The sequence below is a fragment of the Triticum aestivum genome, chromosome 7A (assembly GCF_018294505.1).
Source record: "Triticum aestivum cultivar Chinese Spring chromosome 7A, IWGSC CS RefSeq v2.1, whole genome shotgun sequence".
Lineage (NCBI taxonomy): Eukaryota > Viridiplantae > Streptophyta > Magnoliopsida > Poales > Poaceae > Triticum > Triticum aestivum.
This window is the reverse complement of record NC_057812.1, coordinates 243,151,738-243,170,675: the sequence shown is the minus strand read 5'-3', so window position 1 is coordinate 243,170,675 and position 18,938 is coordinate 243,151,738. Positions and strand designations below refer to the sequence as shown.

The 18,938-nt window shown below is 43.0% G+C and overlaps 1 long non-coding RNA gene across 12 annotated transcripts; it reads right to left on the bottom strand.

Moving 5' to 3' along the window:
* Positions 1-5,066: 5,066 nt before the first annotated feature.
* On the bottom strand, positions 5,067-12,784 carry LOC123151486 (uncharacterized). 12 transcript variants are annotated; one of them, XR_006475677.1, is made up of 10 exons: positions 12,306-12,784; positions 12,044-12,119; positions 11,491-11,876; positions 10,874-11,376; positions 10,732-10,793; positions 9,689-10,554; positions 9,376-9,509; positions 8,035-8,141; positions 7,394-7,878; positions 5,067-7,166 (listed from the first exon to the last, which is right to left on the bottom strand). It is a non-coding gene; the product is annotated as an uncharacterized lncRNA (long non-coding RNA). The 12 variants fall into 12 exon arrangements; XR_006475669.1 differs by having other exon boundaries at positions 8,035-9,509; XR_006475672.1 differs by having other exon boundaries at positions 7,394-8,619.
* Positions 12,785-18,938: the final 6,154 nt, after the last annotated feature.

Here is an 18,938-nt window from a genome sequence, read left to right as displayed (position 1 = left end):
GAATCTGTGGGTCTGAGCAGCTTCCAATGTTGGTTGGGGGTGACTTCAATATCATTAGGAGAAGAGAGGAGAAGAACAACGATAATTTTGATGGCAGGTGGTCGTTTATGTTCAATACCATTATTGAAAGTTTGGATCTGAGGGAGATAGAACTTTCAGGTAGAAAGTTTACCTGGGCTAATGCTATGACAAACTCGACGTATGAAAAACTTGATCGAGTTCTCGTGAGCGTTGAGTGGGAACAGAAGTACCCTCTCGTAACGGTACAAGCCCTCTCGCGTGGAATATCCGATCACACTCCTTTGTTTCTGGACTCGGGAGAGCCGAATCACATGGGAAACAAAAATACCTTTTCTTTCGAGATGGCCTGGTTTGAGCGCGAAGGTTTCTTGGACCTGATTGCCAGGGAATGGGTTAAGGGTGCAGGAGGTAGGACTTCGGTCGAGCGTTGGCAGAATAAGATTAGGCATTTGAGAAGTTTCTTGAGGGGATGGGCTAAACACCTTAGTGGGTGTATAAAATTGAAAAGGACATGCTCCTTTCTCTTATTCAGGCCCTTGACATACAGGCTGAATCCATGATGTTGCAGCCAGCCGAGCTCCAGGTTAAAACCGAGGCGGAGAAGAGGCTGAAAGAGCTTCTCCGCGAAGAAGAATTGAAGTGGGCATTACGGGCTAAGGTCCGCAAAGTTGTCCAGGGGGACGCGAATACCCAATTCTTTCACTTAATTGCTAATGGCAAACATAGAAAGAAGAGAATCTTTCAGCTTGAGCAAGACGAAGGCACCATTTTAGGACAGGACAACCTAAAAACCTATATAACCGAATATTACAAGCAGTTATTTGGACCTCCCGAGGATAGCTATGTGTCCCTCGACGAGTCCAGGATTGAGGATGTACCTCAATTATCGGCTGCCGATAATGATATTTTGGTTGCCCCGTTTTCAGAGAAGGGGGTGTTTGATGCTATTGCACAGATGAAAAACAATAAGGCTCCTGGACCGGATGGTTTCCCGGCCGAGTTTTACAAAAAGTGCTGGCACATTATTAAGGGGGATTTGTTACCTATGTTCCATGATCTGTTCTCTGGACAACTTCATTTATTTCACTTGAATTTTGGAACTATCACATTGCTTCCTAAGAAAACGGATGCTGTGAGAATAGAGCAGTTCAGGCCGATCTGCCTTCTTAATGTTAGTTTCAAAATCTTCACCAAGGTCGGGACTAATAGGCTTACACAGATTGCGCATTCTGTGGTGCAACAGTCCCAAACTGCTTTCATGCCGGATAGAAACATCCTTGAAGGGGTGGTTGTCCTTCATGAAACGCTCCATGAAATCCATTCTAAAAAACTTGATGGAGTGATTTTTAAGGTGGATTTCGAGAAAGCGTACGATAAAGTCAAATGGCCATTCCTTCAACAGGCATTGCGTATGAAAGGTTTCGATGAAGCCTGGCGCCACCAGGTTAAATCGTTTACGCAAAAAGGTAGTGTTGGAATTAAGGTGAATGACGATATTGGTCATTATTTCCAGACACATAAAGGCCTAAGACAAGGAGATCCGATGTCGCCTATCCTGTTTAACATCGTGGTGGATATGTTAGCACTTTTGATAGGAAGGGCTAAGGAGAATGGTCAAGTAGGTGGCTTAGTACCTCATCTTGTTGATGGAGGTGTATCCATTCTTCAGTACGCTGATGATACAATCATCTTTATGGAGCATGATTTGGCCAAGGCAAGAAATATGAAGCTGGTGTTATGCCTTTTCGAACAATTGACCGGGCTTAAGATTAACTTTCACAAGAGTGAGTTGTTCTGCTTTGGTAGAGACAAGGAAGAACAAGATGCTTATAGGCAATTGTTTGGGTGTGATTTGGGGGCATTACCTTTTTCTTACCTAGGTATACCAATCCACCACCGCAAGCTGACAAATCGAGAATGGAAGTGCATCGAAGATAGATTTGAAAAGAATCTGAGTTGCTGGAAGGGCAAGCTCATGTCATACGGAGGCCGACTAATTTTGATTAATTCAGTGCTTACGAGTATGCCTATGTTTCTTCTATCGTTCTTTGAAGTCCCAGTTGGGGTTAGGAAAAGACTGGACTTTTATCGATCGCGTTTCTTCTGGCAGGGTGATGAGCTAAAAAGAAAGTATCGGCTAGCTAAATGGGATATCATCTATAGACCGAAAGATCAAGGGGGCTTGGTATTGAAAATCTCGAAGTCAAGAACAGATGCCTTCTTAGTAAGTGGCTGTGGAAGCTATCCCAAGAGACTGATGCCACGTGGGCACAAATACTGCGTAGCAAGTACCTTCATACCAAAACTTTGTCACAAGTGACGGTTAGGTCGACTGACTCGCCTTTCTGGAAAGGACTCATGAAAGTCAAACAATCATTGTTTAATAGGGCAAAGTTCATTATTGGCAACGGTACTAGTACACGGTTCTTGGAGGATACTTGGCTCGGAGAGACACCCTTGGCCATTCAATACCTGTCTTTATATCGTATTGTTCAATGTTGTGAGGTGTTCGTTGCAACGATATTTCAATCTATCCCCCTTAATATTCAGTTTAGACGGTCGCTAGCAGGCAATCGTTGGGAATAATGGCTCCGTCTAGTTAGGAGGCTGATGGAGGTTTAGCTTTCCCAGCAACCAGATGAATTACGCTGGAAGCTAACTAGGTCTGGAGTATTCACAGTTAAATCAATGTATATTGATGTTATCAACTCGAGCTTCATTCCTACCTCCAAGCATGTTTGGGCTGTCAAAGTTCCTTTGAAAATAAAAGTGTTCATGTGGTTTGTCCACAAACAAGTCATTTTAACTAAGGACAGCCTGACAAAGCGTAATTGGACAGGATCTACTAGGTGTAGTTTCTGTGATCGGGATGAGACAATTAAACACCTGTTTTTTGATTGCCCGCTGGCCAAAGTTCTTTGGCGTACCGTCCACATTGGTTTCAATATTACTCCACCGAATTCTGTTAACATGTTATTTGGGACATGGCTTAATGGGATTCAGCCTGATGTAGCAAAACATATTCGTGTGGGAGTATGCGCTTTGCTCTGGACTATCTGGAATTGCAGAAATGATTTGGTTTTTAACAGAATATCACGATTTCATTTTGTGCAGGTTATCTTCCGAGCCATGGCATTAATCCGTTCGTGATCGCTACTCACTCCGACGGAGGCCAGGGAGCATTTGGTTACTGGGTCTATCCGCTGGGAGATGGTAGCTCGGGATATCTTCAACCGGTTTGGATGGCGGTCATGTAATAGGATAGGCAATTAGTTTACCTATCTTGCTTTAGCCGGCCGGTTGTGGCGTCCCTGTCTTGGCTAGTTTGTTTTCCTAGCATTTTTGGCTCTGAGTGAGCTTTTGTTTCTGTTGGAGACTTTCAGACCTTGTTACAACTTCTTATTTATAATAAGTTGGCCGTATGCATCGTTCTGATGCAGAGGCCGGGGCGCCCCTCCTTTTCGAAAAAAAACAACCCACGCTCGATCAATCGCTAATCTGCCCGCAGTAAAAAGGAAAGAAAACCGCCTGCCCGCACGACCTCCTCATCCTCCCGCGCCGTTTGCCTCGTGCCGACGCGTCCTTCACCGCCGCCTCGCACCGCCTTCACCGCCGCCGGAGCCACGGCAATCGGCCACGGGCCGCCGGGAGCCCCCCCCCCCCCCCAGCTGCGGGAGCCCGCCCCGCCGCGCCTTCACCGCCGCCTCGCGCCGCCGGAGCCACGGGAAGCGGCCGCGGGTCGTCGGGAGCCGCTGGCCGCCGGAGCCGCGCCCTTGGTCGTGGGCCGCCGCTCCTCCCGCTCCTTTCGCCGCGCCCCAGTCCGCCCCCGTCGCCCCGGTCCTCTTCTGCTTCCCGGCGGCCAAGTGCGATCATAGAAGCAAGCAAGTAAGCTCAACTATTCCTAATTTGCAGACTACACTCTACCTACCGTTTTGCGCTCAGAATGTTGGCCCTCGTAGACTCTGTTTCACATTTGCCAGTGTTTGCGTGTTTCAACCAAAGGGATTGAGAAACTTCACCAGTAAGACGTATAAATGCCCCAACAGAGGTGAATTTTCTGAGTAATACGGTCCTTCTATCGGAGATGAATTTTCTGAGTCATGCTTCATGATGTCTAATATTTACTCTCTTTGTACCAACTATCTTCAAGAAAGTCATATGGCCCAGATAAAAAATTTCTATTCACCTAGATTTAAATTTGATCAAAGTTATTTCTCACCAGAGGCGTAAGGGTTTTCTACCTAACCTTCTCACCCTTCCTAAGTATCCAGGTATAATTTTGTTCTGTGGTTGGCGATGTGCTATCCACGGTATGATAATGGTAAGTTAACCTTGACATTTTGCCAGGATTGATGTACGCTTCAGGAAATTCTGGATATTAATGTTGGTGTTGTTGTGTAGGTTCTAGAAGCATTTCTTGCTCCAGGATCTGAATTGTGGATGTTTAATGAGGTGGCAGAGAAGAAGAGGGAGAAAAACTGACTGATGATAGTATGGATATTTTTGGACTAACAAACATTAAATTGTACACAAAGAAGGGAATGTTGTCATCAGGCGGCACTTAGAAAGCTTGCCTCTTGAGATCTTTGATTCTTTGAGTATATGCTCCATCGTAGAGATAAATAGACTGCTTTGAACTTTTCTGTTCAAACAATTATTATTTTTATGAATCGGCCAATGTGGTCCAAAATGGCAAGTCAGCATTGCCCTGCATTTCTTCTACTCAAGTTTACCTATGCTGAAGCTACCAGTGCTAACTTTGGAACCACAAATTTTGATTCTTGCAGATGAGTCGGTGGAGGACTCCATTGTACAATTAGATTCATGGTGCTTAGCTACACTTCTTCTAATTCATGACGTTCATGCGAGCAACAAGCAGCCTGGCTGTGACATACTATATAACTGACAGTGCGCAGGTAACCCAAACGTCTTCGTTAAAGGAGTCAAAATCACATCTACGTCACAATGGCTTTTCTCACAGCTCCTGGATTCGGGAGATGTAGCATGCACTGGAGAAATCGATAACAATCAGTGAAATATTGGACTCGAGAACAATAAACCTTGTGTCTATCTCCAAATTCAGCGATTACATTCTGTCAAATGAACTTGTTAGTATTTCATTAGCCATGGTGGCAGAAGGCAAGCAAATCGACAGTGTTTCTTGAGGAACTCTTCGCTGAGGAGGTACTATGTAAAATGTGACATGCTTTGAGTTGTGCTTTAATAGTTCAAAAGCATGCCTTTTCGACAATCTATGTCTACAGGCCACACTTCCCAGCTAACAATGACTTCAAGTATCTCTATTTAATGATGCAACATATGTTAGTTTATAAAGTTAACCACCGACTTGCCTTAGATCTCATCTGACCGTGGTAATCGTTTGTTACAGGAAAACAAGGTGTGCATACGGTCTGCTGAGTTTTACCTGTACGGACAAGAGGAGTTGAGCTTCCTTGACATAATGGCCAGGGCTCATGAGAGAGACGAGATTGTGACCGGCACCGTTCGCCGCCGTCCGGGTAGCACGACCTTGCCGTCCCTCGCTCCTCGCCGCCGTCAGCAACACCACGGCTGGACCTGCTGCCCCTCGCTCCTCGCCGCCGTCCGCAGCAACACCACGACCCTGCCGCCATGTGGTCCTCGCCGTCGTCTGCAAGCCCGCACGGTCCAGCCGCCTCTTGGTGCCGGTCTTGGAGTTTGTTAACTGCATCGCACCGCCCTGCCACTTTGAAGGTTTGTTGCGCGTAGAAATTTGAGGGAGATTCACTGCTTTGTTGCTTCAAAATATGTCAAATTAGACCATCAATTCAAGTCAGACCAGGGAATACATTGGTTCCATACTGCTGCCTTTATACTAACTAGATGACCCGTTGCGCCAATGACGCAAAGGCCGAATGCAAGCCAAGTATTGGAAGAGTATGCACTAAAATATGTAAACACAAAATGAAACATGTGGAAATAAGTACAGACTGATGATAGATAGATGGTTGCTCATGATACATGTTTTCTAAGAAGCTTACGGGCGATCATTTACAATATGATGAGCAAGGCATGTATATAGCCAGAGATATGTTAGACAGATGATCATTTACAATGTGATGAGCAAGGCATGTAGATAGCCAGAGATATGTTAGACAGATGTATCGCTGGACGTTGAGAACAACTTCTCTGAGCCAACTCTTCATAGTAGTAATACTAAGTCATGTAGCAAAGGACTCTTGTGATCTGCTTAGATTAGATAGACAATCATGCAGAGGCCTTTGGATGTGCACTTGAAGGCGAAAGCATATGTTCTTTCATCATGGTTGTTCCAAAAGCGTACCACACAACAGTCTAAGCAGCAAATAATCAACAATTAAATGCATAGAATGGTCTTAAGGGATTACATAAGATCCAAAAGGATGATAAACATAGAAGTCTTAGTAGGCATCTATACTAATGATAAGTTATATAACAAGGGGCTCTTGCAACTTGCTTATATTGAGTAGACGATCAGGCACAGTCCCTTGGAAGTGCATTTGAAGGCAAAAGCATATACTCGCCCTTCGTTCATGCTAGATGACCCGTCGCGCTGATGGCGCAAAGAGCAAGAGCGATCCAAGCGTTCAAACCATGCACGTAAGAATATTTAGAGACCAATGATCAACAAAAGGCATCAATGTTGTGGTCTTCAAGAGAAGATTGGCATCTTTTGTCCCTATTTCCACAACTGATTCAATTGAAGAACTAAATGCAACATCTTAGGGCCATATGCTTAATAGCATAGAAAGGGGAGCACTAATGATCGAAAAGCAAGTGCATATGTGTTTGTAGTGAAAAGAGATGCGTGACAACTATCTCTAATCTCATTATAACATCACTATGCAATGCAGAAACCATAACCAGAATTATTCATATCTGAAACAAATACCAAACACTAAAATTAAACAAAAACATCATTGCCTAATCAGTTTTTCTAGGTTTACTTTGCTGGCCTAACATGACCCAATCAGAAAATAAGAATGAATTTGCTGGAAGGCTATAGGAAATGATTCGATGTTGAGATATTGATTACGGTTGCAACCCTCATTGTTGCATGTCTCTGCCCTGCCCTCGCCTTGGGACAACCTCTAGTGCAGCCATGCCCTCCCTCGCTTCCGGTGCTCCTGTCAAAAAGCCTTCCCCTCTAAGTGATAAATATGATGATAGAGAACACAACTACCCGTTGCTAAAAATTGTGCAGCTATAATAGTCAGAAAGACTTGACAACAAAAAGCTGAAGGAACCACATGTTAAAAAAAAGCTGAAGGGGGACTAAAGCACAACTACCCATTGCTGCAACATAGAAACTGGAGATACAACAATATTATTCTTAGGGTGAAATATTACTCACAACAGCAATATGCAGATTCATTAAAATGGAATGCCATAGTTATCTGTAACATGTAGCAACACTTGAGCTGCAAAATCATCCATTTATCTTGTCGTGAAGGCTACAACTTCGTTACTTGAGAATCATCATTCATTCCTCCATGCGTGTGCAAATTTCAGTGACTACTGACCCCAGTCTCCAACAGGAGCAGTTAAGAGGGGAAACATTTTTTTCCAACTTGATCACAATAGTTTACGTGCAGCCAACTTTCACTGAGTCTATCTGTTCCCATCTCCCCCTCGAAAAGACATGTTCAAATACCAAACAACAGTGATAGTAAATAGTCACATGCCTCGTTGTTTGTAAGTATCAACGCACTTGTTGCACGAAAGAGCAATGCAAATTAGCAATTTATACTCGTAGACAAGAGTTGAGTGGTGTCCATCCTTGTAGTGGCTAACCAGATTGACCAAGTTCCTGTGATGAACTCTTATTAGATGTAGAGCCTGAAATGCAATTCAGAGTAGTTCTGTCAATAAGTGACCAGAGTGTTTGGCAAAATGGAGAGATTATTTGGGAAAATTGATTTGATCTAGACGGAAGAGAAAAATAAAACATGCATAAGAATAAGAGGAGAGGAGATGAGCGGGAAGAAAGCTAACCTCTGCCAAGAACTCATTAACCCCATGAGATGATGATTCTAAGCGTGTTTTGACTGCAACTGGGGTTCCATCTTTCAAGTAGCCAAAATAGACTACTCCAAACTGACCTTTACCAATGGACATCTCAAAGTTATTTGTGATGGTCGTTCTTTGTAACTGAACTGACAGTTACCGATTGCATAGAGACAACACCTCTATTATCTTCTTTTGAGTTATTTCCATTCAACGGTCCGACAGAAGGATCCGCATAGGTGTACTATACTATTAGCAACCAAGAACACGACTCACTATATTTTCTTGAACAATAATTAGACAAGTACTCGGTTTACAGTCAATAGAAATCACCATTTTCAGTTATTCTTGCAAAGGCACAGGGTAACAATTACGACCACAACCAAAAGTACAGAAAATACAACGGTAGCCATTCGAAGCCAATATAAATGAGCTCCCGGATGGTGGCGTCGACGGCGTCAAGTTTGGCTTTAGGCGTGAGCATCTTCACCTCCTACACGATCAACCTCTACTTATAATAATCCGAAGATTGGGGTCATAGCGGACGCAACCGAGTTTGTGCCGCTGCAACAACTATATCTACTTCATCAATTAAAATTACTTTATCAATTAAACATACTTCATTGATTAGAAAGTGAAAACAAACAGTCTGCATTGGACATGTAAAAATTCTCTTCATATATCTCAAGCTGTTGCACCATATAAAAAGAAATGTTATAAGTAAACTGAAGGGTGAGTTTGTATGTTGATGCGTCCCTGATGAGATAATTTGGCTCAAATGGCAAATACAGATCAAGAAACTGAGCATACAAAATTTTATAGCTCAAGGGCCTATAAAATGCCACCATACTCTAGCATGCTTGAAAAAATTATACTTAATCAATGTGACAATATCCGGTCCTTGTAGAACGGAACTAATTCTATACATATTACCCAAACACAGGGCATCAATGTCATGTATAAGAGAATAATTGACAATCGATGAATGTTGGAGGCATAGCAATGCTATGTTTGGAAAGCCAGAGATTGGGGCAAAACAGTCATTGGCAGCAAATAATGAGGCGCCTTAAAAAGTATTTCTACATACTCAACTTCATCATGATCTTCTGTTACTATTGGCACCGTAACAAACAAACAAATTGTCCTTTTTGGAGAACTAAAGGAAATCTATAGTAATTTTATAATACGGAAGTTCATAGCAATCAAACATCAAGATGCAAGCTTGCCATTTTAAAATATATACACCAATACACCATGGCTATTTTAGATATTCAGTTATATTCAAAAAAGCATGACGCGCGTTCAACTTGTTACTGAAAAGGATCTCACCTTGTTCCAGCAGAACATGTAATGATCCATAATAAATATAATAAATGTTCACTGAGTTCATTGGTTCAGGTATCGTGGTTCCACATGATGGTGATGCATAAGAACGTTTCTTTTTTGAGAATTTAGTAGCAAACCTGCAATGCACAAAAAGATCAAATGGTTAGCAAACCTGCTGTTCGTCCTGAAGCTAGTTCAGTAAGAGAGAACATTTAGCAACAAAAGTATAAACTTCTTTTAGAAGCTTGCAGCGAGCATGCAATGCATTGCAATGAATAATATAAAAAAAACATGAGGCGTGTGTTTAGATGGTTACTGGAAAAAGGACCTCACAATGTTCCAACGGAACATGTAGTGATCTATAAACATAGTCGATGTTATCTGGATTCCTTGGTTTAGATCTCATGGCTCAACAGGACGGTGCTGCAAAAGCATGATTTTTTTTTGAGAAATTAGTACCAAACCTGCAACGCAATCAGATTGTCAGCAAACCTGCCATACGTCCCGAAGATAGTTTGCGGCTATTGTTATAGCATAAACAAAAGCAGAAGGGAATGCCATAATTAAATGACAACTTAATGTTCAAACATCACACCAACGATAGGTAGAAATACAGAGTGTATCTGTAACAGTACATGTCCCCAATGACAGACTGAGTCATGTTCCTCCACTTCTTCAAGTTTCTTGCAATTTCACCTATTTTTCATTGCTTCAATATTAATTATCAAGGGAATGGGACTATGATGAACAACCGAGCACTAAAGTTTAATACAAACAGCCTTCCACAAAGCAGATTGAAGGTATACAAGCACAAACAGCACACATGCATGTAATATTTTGATGGACTTATATTATGTATTTAGTTATCAAATTGCACCTTAATGCAACTATATCGGCCATGGGTCTCCCCCTTTTTGAAAAGCACCCAGAAAACTGGATATAAAAATAACATATATAGATCCATACGGAAAGCAAACAGAAAACTAATGTAAACTAACTTATCTGAAAAGGAGAAAAAGCAATATTCAGTTCAGTTGTTTGTTAATCGCTCTGTACCAAAGAGTGTTGGAAATAAAAAGAAAGGAGAAAGCAGGGAAGATGCCACCATGAGAACCAAATCGATCCAGAATATGTTTTCCTCATGTCAGTCTCCTCCCTCCTCCGTGGCTAATACTCCTCATGCTGGCCAAAACAACAAATCAAAGCATCAAAGTTAGAAACTAAAGAGAGAGAGAGACGGTAGGGAAGATACCATAGAGAAAAACTAAATCGAACCACCATACTCTGTTTTTAGCAAGCACCATACTAAGACTAAATATGTTAAAGAAAAATAGGAAAAAGAATATACTATATACTCACCGCTACCATTCTTTGTAATCCCCCCAAAAAAATAACACTCTTCTCTCCCCCTTAGAAATAGCCTGATGCCAAAGGGATCATAGTTAAGCACTATAGTGTAATAACAGTGAAAATATTTACTGAAGTATCAAAAGCACCATACCTAGGGCAGGGAAATCTGTGCAAATTTGACATAAGAGAGTGTAGACTTGTCTTGAATAAAACAATTATATGAGATGTGCCTTCTTCCTATTGCCATTCAGTCAACCATGTCGCCACTGTCCTCACAAACTGGAACTCCCCTGCCTCCCTTTTCCACTCATACATGACCAAAGAAAACCATGAACATAGCCAAACCATATCAGATCCGGGCTCAATTCACGCAAATGCATATACAAAAATCTTAAGAATGCACAAAGAGCTTTTAGATATGCACCACCTGGGGGCATTCATAGAAGGTGAAGTTTTGAGATAAACTTGGAAACTAAGCATCTGAGATCAGTAATAATAACATAAAGAAAATCCATAATCTAATTAATTAGTCAGTAAGAGAACGATCTATGTGAGCCACCTTTAATCGATGAATTAGGGAGAGCTTCCATGTTTGCTTTTAGCAAGTTCAGAAAATGCTTTGCTGTACTATTCGGCAATGCTCAGGCTGGCAGCCTACAAATTAGAAGCAGACATATATGTTTTGTTAGGCAAAAAGGAAAAAGACAATCAAAATCTTATTTGAAGGAACAACTCCTCCATCGAGATTTTACAAGAAATATGTGATACCTTGGTGTTGCGTTCAGATTTAAACTACTCAGAGACCTGGTGCCCACACTGTAAAACAAACTAATCCGTCAGCACTGATGGAGAGCAACACGGGTTGGGAGTGAGTCGCCACCGTCGGTTACGCTGTGAGCGTCCGCGGGCTAAGAGCATCATGGCCAGGCTGAGCTGTGCATAGTACGACGGTGTGGGGCGACGAAGATCAGGAGCAGTGTAGCTTGGGAGAGGGCCGCTGCTATCGGCGGCTTGAGGGCGTCATGGCTGGGCCGCTGGAAGAAGCCGAAGCGACTCATGTCTGACGCATTCGCCAGCACTGTCGCCTGTTGTGGCTGCTGCTCTCCTCCTTCCGTCGATGACGAGGGAGCAGGTGTCTTGACTGCAATCTATATCTGCAGTTGAACATTATTACTTCAATGCAAACAAAAACAAAGAAAGGTATCCAAGTAGAACAATTATCTTTCTACAACCATCATTTCTATCTTCCAACAGAATGAGAAAATATCTTGAATTAAAGTAACAATGATCTTGAAGCAAAATGCATGAAGTTGGTGTCAACCTGATGCATGTAACAGATACTGGATCCTCTCTCGTTTGGTATTCCCTCACAGCCTTACTGAACTTTCATCAAACACCTTGCAGGCATAGATAAAAAAGTATTTGCACATGTAAATAGATGAGCTGAAGAGAGAGGGCAGGAGGCAAGGGGGAAAGCCAGGTGTGGCATCTTGTGCTTTTCCATGGCCGCCTGCACCTCGGGGCGGCAGCTGCCCTCTGACAGAGAGAGGGAGAGATGTAGAGGGATAGAGAGAGGGACTCACCAACGCGTGGAGCTTGGCAGCCAAAACGGAAGGGAAGCCGGCCCCAATGACCTCCTCCGCCTTCTATGCTAGTCACCACCACTCGCTCCCGCGCGAGATGCAGGAGAGCGCGCACGAGGCAGCCGCAGTTCGGCCTCTCCATCTTCTCCGACCGCTGCAAACCATGGTGGAAGGTGGGCGGACGAGCTCCTCTCCATCTTCTCCGCCCGCTGCGGGGAGAGAAGGTTACGGGCAGGTCGAGATGGAGCAACGCCGGTCGCCTCCGGATGCGGCGGCTCTAGCGAGATGGGAAGAGTGGAGGGAGGCGGCAGCTGTGCTGGGAGTAGAGAGCGCCGAGCGGGGAAGGAGGGACGCGGGGACCGCTCCGACCCGGCCGCCCTCCATAGGGTCGCCGCCGAGGCGCGTGGATGGAGGAGGAGACGAGGACGCGGCTAGGGTTCGCGGGGAAGATGCGGTCTGCGCGGTCTCGCTCCTGCCCGCGCTGCCTGCCTTTTTGGCCCGCTGGGAAGACTAAAATGCCCTTGGCCCATTGAAAAGACTAAAATGCCCTCGGCGGGATGCAGAATTTACAAACGGTGGCATAGCGATTATATGGGGCGACGTGGAGGGCGTGGTCAAACGGTGGCATAGCGATTATATGGGGCGACGTGGAGGGCGTGGTCGTGACTACGAGTTTAGGAGGGTTTATATGTTCAATTTTTGGAGTTGCACATGCCTCACACAGCATGCACATGCCTGATGGACTGAAACTTTACACCTCCTGCAGTAATGTGTCTTCTTCACTTAAATGCAAACAAGTTCAGATTAATCCTTTTTGGAGTTCGCCTCTTAATAATTTGGATTACGATGTGGTTAGTTCTGTTCTGTCGGATGTAAACTGCGGATTCTGTAGACTACACCGTTCATCGATCTGTTATTTGCCTCACACAGCACATCTACAAATTTACTGCCCCTTATTATGTCAAATTAGGGCCCAACAATTGCTTCAGATTAGGCCCCAACCATACCTACAATGAGCACATCGTAATATATCTGAAATTCGTACCATGTTGTTTACATACCATGCTGTTTCACATTGATTTCGCTTATTACTTTGTGCCATGTTAATGAAAACATAACTCATGATCATCTGATACTGCCCTCAACTATGGTGATAAGCGAATTAGAAAATACAAATCCATCTCAGCCATCATTGCTACCAGGCTCCTAAGCGATTGACCATCTCCTTTGCTTCTCTATCAATTGGTTTATGGTGCTGCTGAGGAGCTTTCATGATTTTGTGATATTCTTCGCAAGTAGATCAGGTGCAATGCTTTGGTTTCAAATGACCCTTCCCAATTTAGCATAAGTTATTCATTACTTTGGTTCCATACTGCTAATGCTGGGGGCTTCTATTCCTTCCTCTGTTTTGTTTAACATTTCTGCTGATGAAACGCAGATGGGCAAGCACAATCCAGGTGCACATACATTCATGTCAGGAATCATTCTCCGTTTACGGACCTAACCAACACATCTACAATTGGGAATGAAAATCAGGACCCGCAATAAAATAGCAGTCAGTCTGCGTATGCCCAAATATCTTTTGAGAAAGAATCAGCATCCCTGTACTGGCGTCGTGTAAACCTCCAACAGAAGATTCCTTCAGCTGGGGATAGTGTTACCCATGATCTGGTGGCACGCACACATGCTTCACTAGGGTCTGTGCAATGTACTGCCTTTAGCAACATAACCAACACACATACAGATGGTATATTCATCCACTTCATATAAGATTGTATTGTTGCACCTATCACTATTGTTTATAAATTTATCTCCTATTTTATTGTAGGGTGTACATCTACAAGCTCCGCGAGTCATCGTCTCGAAGAAGTAAATGGTGGCCGAAAATTAAGAAGTGGCACCAGTTGGTATGCCGGCCTATCCAATGAACAGAGGGCAGAGTGCTTAAATAAGCAACGGATTGCGCGGCTAAAAAGAAAACAGGCCTCAAACAAAGATAATGTCGATGACACTCAGAGTTCCTCTTTTCCAGTTGGTAAGACAAACTCCAAATAGGAGATACAAATGGACCATCTTCATTCTAAAATATGAGTTGGTCTACTATTCTAATGTACAGGGGCAACCTCCATGGCGCCAACCTCCATGAGGTCATCTCTTCCGACCGTGCAAAGGTCTAGAGCTAGACCCCGCAGAACATTTTAGACCATCTATATTACTAATAATAGTAGTAGCAGCAGCATAATAATACAGGATTGGCCCCAAGGATAATGATTTTGGTCCGATATTTAATCTTCACTTTCCCTGGTATTTTCTATCTCAAGGTCTTTAGAGAGGCCTTTTGTTTTCTGTCTTCCAGACTAGCTCTGGTGCATTCTGCATCCATTGTTTAGCAGTACTTCCTCCATTCCACAATGTAGTGCTTCCTCTATCCCCGTGCTTCAACTTTGACCGTAAATTTAACTACCAAGACCGATTGCGGCGGGAGCAAAAATTATATCAGCGAATTCGTATTCGAAAGAAGTTTTCAATTATATAATTTTTTCTCCCGCCGCAGTTGGTCTCGTTGGTTAAATTTATGGTCAAAGTTGGATCTCGGGAAGCGCGGGCGCACTATATTTTAGAATGGAGGGAGTATACTGCATTGATCATACATAAAGCTCTATTTGTGTGTCAAAGACATGAACATTGATCGTTTCATGCCATATTAATTTTTTCTATACATCACAATAGGCGCAAAACAACTGTTTCCTGTATGAGACCGGAACATTTATCGTTTCATGCCATGCAAAATATTCTTATAACTTTTTATTAGAATAAGTGACTCTTAACTAGGATAAATGAGGAAATATATCTTTGAAGTGTATACGTGCAATGCACGAACACATTTACTAATGCATAATAAACGGCACACAGGCGAGAGAGGACGGTTAATGGCAAACAGGCTGCAACCAACTCAAAAAACATAACACTGTGTTTGGATGTCTCCATTGGAGCCCAGGAAATGGATTTGGTAATCATCTGACATCAATACAGTTGTTTGGCTGGACACTGAATTCGTATTGGAAATGAAAAACCAATTCAGGCCTGTTTTGGCTACCACGTAAATGTCCCTCGCACGTTTCGGAGGGCTACCCCTTCGAATTGGACTGAAATGGCCAACCTCCCGCAAAACATACCCGTTCGAGCCCGCAACCAGAAAATAGAAGAAAGGAGGGGATGGCGACCTCGCGACGACCTAGCAGTCAGCAGGCGGGCGGCGGCGGCGACCTAGCGGGTAGGTGGCGGCGGCGGTAACCACCATGGAGTCCGGCGGCGGCTCAGGTGCCCTCCTCCCCGGTCCTTCCCCTCTTCCCCAACTCCTCTTCTCTGCCCCACTGAGCCACACCCCGCCGTGGTGGTCGGCGGCGGTGCAGGACTGGCGCTCCCCGCTCCCTTATGGCATGCCCTGCCGTCCTCCCCGGCCACCGTGCCCCGCCCTCCTCGGCCACGCCCCGCCGTCCTCCCTGCCCGCCGTCCTCCGCCCTCTTCTGCTCCATGGCCAAAGGAGCTGCTGCTCCTCTTCTGCTCCATGGCCGAAGGAGATGCATTGCTAGAATATTTATTATTTTACTGCTATATACTCATTTAATTATAGTCACATGTGACGGATTTCATTTTTGAGTCATGTAGCACAAGATATAATTTTCATGGTAATATAGCTTTGCAATTCCAAAGTTTGTCATCCAAACAGGATGTGGTATTGAAACCTCAGAGGCATTTCAAGGGGCAATTCAGTGAACAACCAAACAGGCGAATTCGTATTCATGCCATTTCAGTTTCCTCACTGATTTGGAATTCTAGACCAATTCAATACAGAGCTCACCAATGAAGACATCCAAACGCAGCGTAAGGCGCGTAGGTCAACCTATAGCTAACCAGCCTGAAGAGTAACCACCAACCGCAACACGACAACAGGGACTGGGCAGCTTGATCTTGCTGAGCCACGATGCCCGAACACGGGAAATAAGCACCTCCGTTGCGTCGCGATCATCATCTTTAAATAATAACTAGCAGAGTGATTCACGCATTTACGCGGCTATATCTCTAGCAGTGTAAATATTTCTCTAATACTATGCATGGGAAACACCAATTTGCTTTCCCCCACAAAATCGGGAGTACAACACATGATATACATGATTTATCGATTATTCGCTTCTTGGTTTTTTAGAGATTTTCTTGAACCATAATCAAACCTATTAACATTTGATTAATATGCGGTGGTCTCCATTTATTTCCTGTTGGCCTGTTGTCCATAGAGAAAACTATGAAAACCTGTGATAAGCCCTCTTGAATAGTGTTGAGTACTATATAGTGTAGTTCTATTATCCATCTAATAATAGTTTATAGTATTACAAATGAATTTGAATCTAGCTATTTATAAATGTTGCATGGAGTTCATTATAAAATCAAAATGTTCAACTTTTATCTTATTCTGCATTTCATATATAAAGTATAGTCTTCCTCTGTTTCAAAATAAATGTTGTGCTTTTAGTTCAAAAGTTTAAATTTAAACTAAAACCATGACACTTATTTTGGAACGAAGGGAGTATTATTCTTTTGGTATAGTAAAATTTATATACAACTGGATGAATGTGTGTGTTTCACCCGGTGAAAAAAAAGAATGTGTATGTTTGAGCCTCGCTTTGTCTAGGGTGCTCCTATAGGGTGCCTTCAACACCGGCTAGACTTGAAAAAAGTTCATCAAACTTGAAAAAATCTCATCGAATTTGAAAAAAAGTTCATCCATTTGAAAAAAGTTTGTCCATTCTGAAAAATTCATCAATTTTGAAAAAAAATCATCGATTTGAACAATTTTATCAATTTTGAAAACAATTCATCGACTTGAAAAAAAGTTCATTGATTAGAAATAAAGTTCATGAATTTGAAAAACAAAAGTTCATGCACTTAGGAGAAAAGAAGAATGAAAGAAAAAGAAAAGAAAAAGGAAAAAACGGAACAAAACTGCTTCCTAGAAAAAAGAAAAAAGAAGAAGAAAAGAGTGAAAAAGCTATATGTAAACACGGACTGGTGAGTCTGACAAGTGCTTAGGGCAGCGCACATATAGTTGCCCGATCGCCGGTTTGATCGTGCCTTCGCTAGCATTATTTTGCGTTTTAAAAACAGGAAAACATGGGCCGGTCCAGTGCGGCATCCGATTACGTAAATACCTAAAACGGGGTGTTTAAGGCGCTGAAAAGTTTCACTTACAAGGAAGCAATGACACTAGCAGAGGACCTAAATGTTCAAAGATTGAAGGTGGCATCAGATTGTGTCGGAGTGGTGAATGATATTAACTCTGGGACAAGAGGGCTTCATTCAGCAGTAGTATATGAAATAATAGAGCGTCGCAATAGTTTAACATTATGCTCTTTCATCCATGAGCATAGGAAACACAACTTTGAAGCTCGTAATCTCGTCAAATTTGCTTGTAATCTAAATTTAGGTAGACATATTTGGTTTGGCAATCCTCGTGATCCAAACCGTGTACCTATGAACATTCTTCTTGATGAATAAAGTGACGAGATTTCTCAAAAAAGACGTTGTTTAGGAATTGCCAGTTTTTTTGAGCGTAATAACTTTATCCCTCAAATAACAGCAAGATTGTTTACATAATTGTGAAGAATAAAGTCAGGGACGATGGTCTCCACTCTTCTGATTTACTAATGCTGAAACAGTGGTTTGCTAAACCATTCGCTATCAAGTTTGCCTCTCTACTACAATAATCAAAACTGAAAGAAGCATAATCCATTGACACGGGGAGCATTCTGTTATGATTGGGACGTCCACACCCATGTACGCATTAGGATCAAATATGGCCTCCAGCACAGTCAAACTATCAAACTTGATGATAAGCTGCATACAACCCAATCTCGTTGCTAGGTACAGACCACGTCGAATAACAAATAATTCAGCTGAACCTGCACTAGACACATGTGGTAGGACATGAGTTGTTGCCTCCAGAAATTTGTCGTGGTCATCTCGTGTAACAGCTCCACAAGCTCCTGTGAAGTTATCCTCATGAAATGATGCGTCGACATCTCGTGTAACAGCTCCACACTTGGCTTCTTCCATACATGATCACTCCTACGCATAGGTTGGTTTGGTGTATGAGCACGAACAAAATTTGTGGCAAGTACTTGAATAGAAATAGTTGTTTGATCCAGTGTCTGTACTGTCTCCCCTCTTGTACATTGCCTTCTTTGCCACCAAATGAACCACATGGCCATCACAATAAATTTGGTTGTTGGTATGGTAAGTGTCAATGTGCGCAGCCGAATCAATATATCTAGGGTGATTGAGCCGAATCGGTCCTGCCGAACGGCTTGTTCAATCACCTCTGATAGTCCTAGAGCAGTCCACACTTCAGATGCACGGATGCACGTAAAACAAACAGTGCTGGATATCCTCTAGACCAGTTCTACACAGTGGGCATTGCGTGATCAAAGGTATATGTCTGCCTGCGAGCACACCGTAACATGGTAATACCCCCTTTAATACTTTCCAGCCAAAATGTTTGATCTTCCCTGGAAGGCAAAGTTGCCATAATTCTTTTCAAACCGCATTCAACTAAGCACTCCTTGGGCTATTCAAACT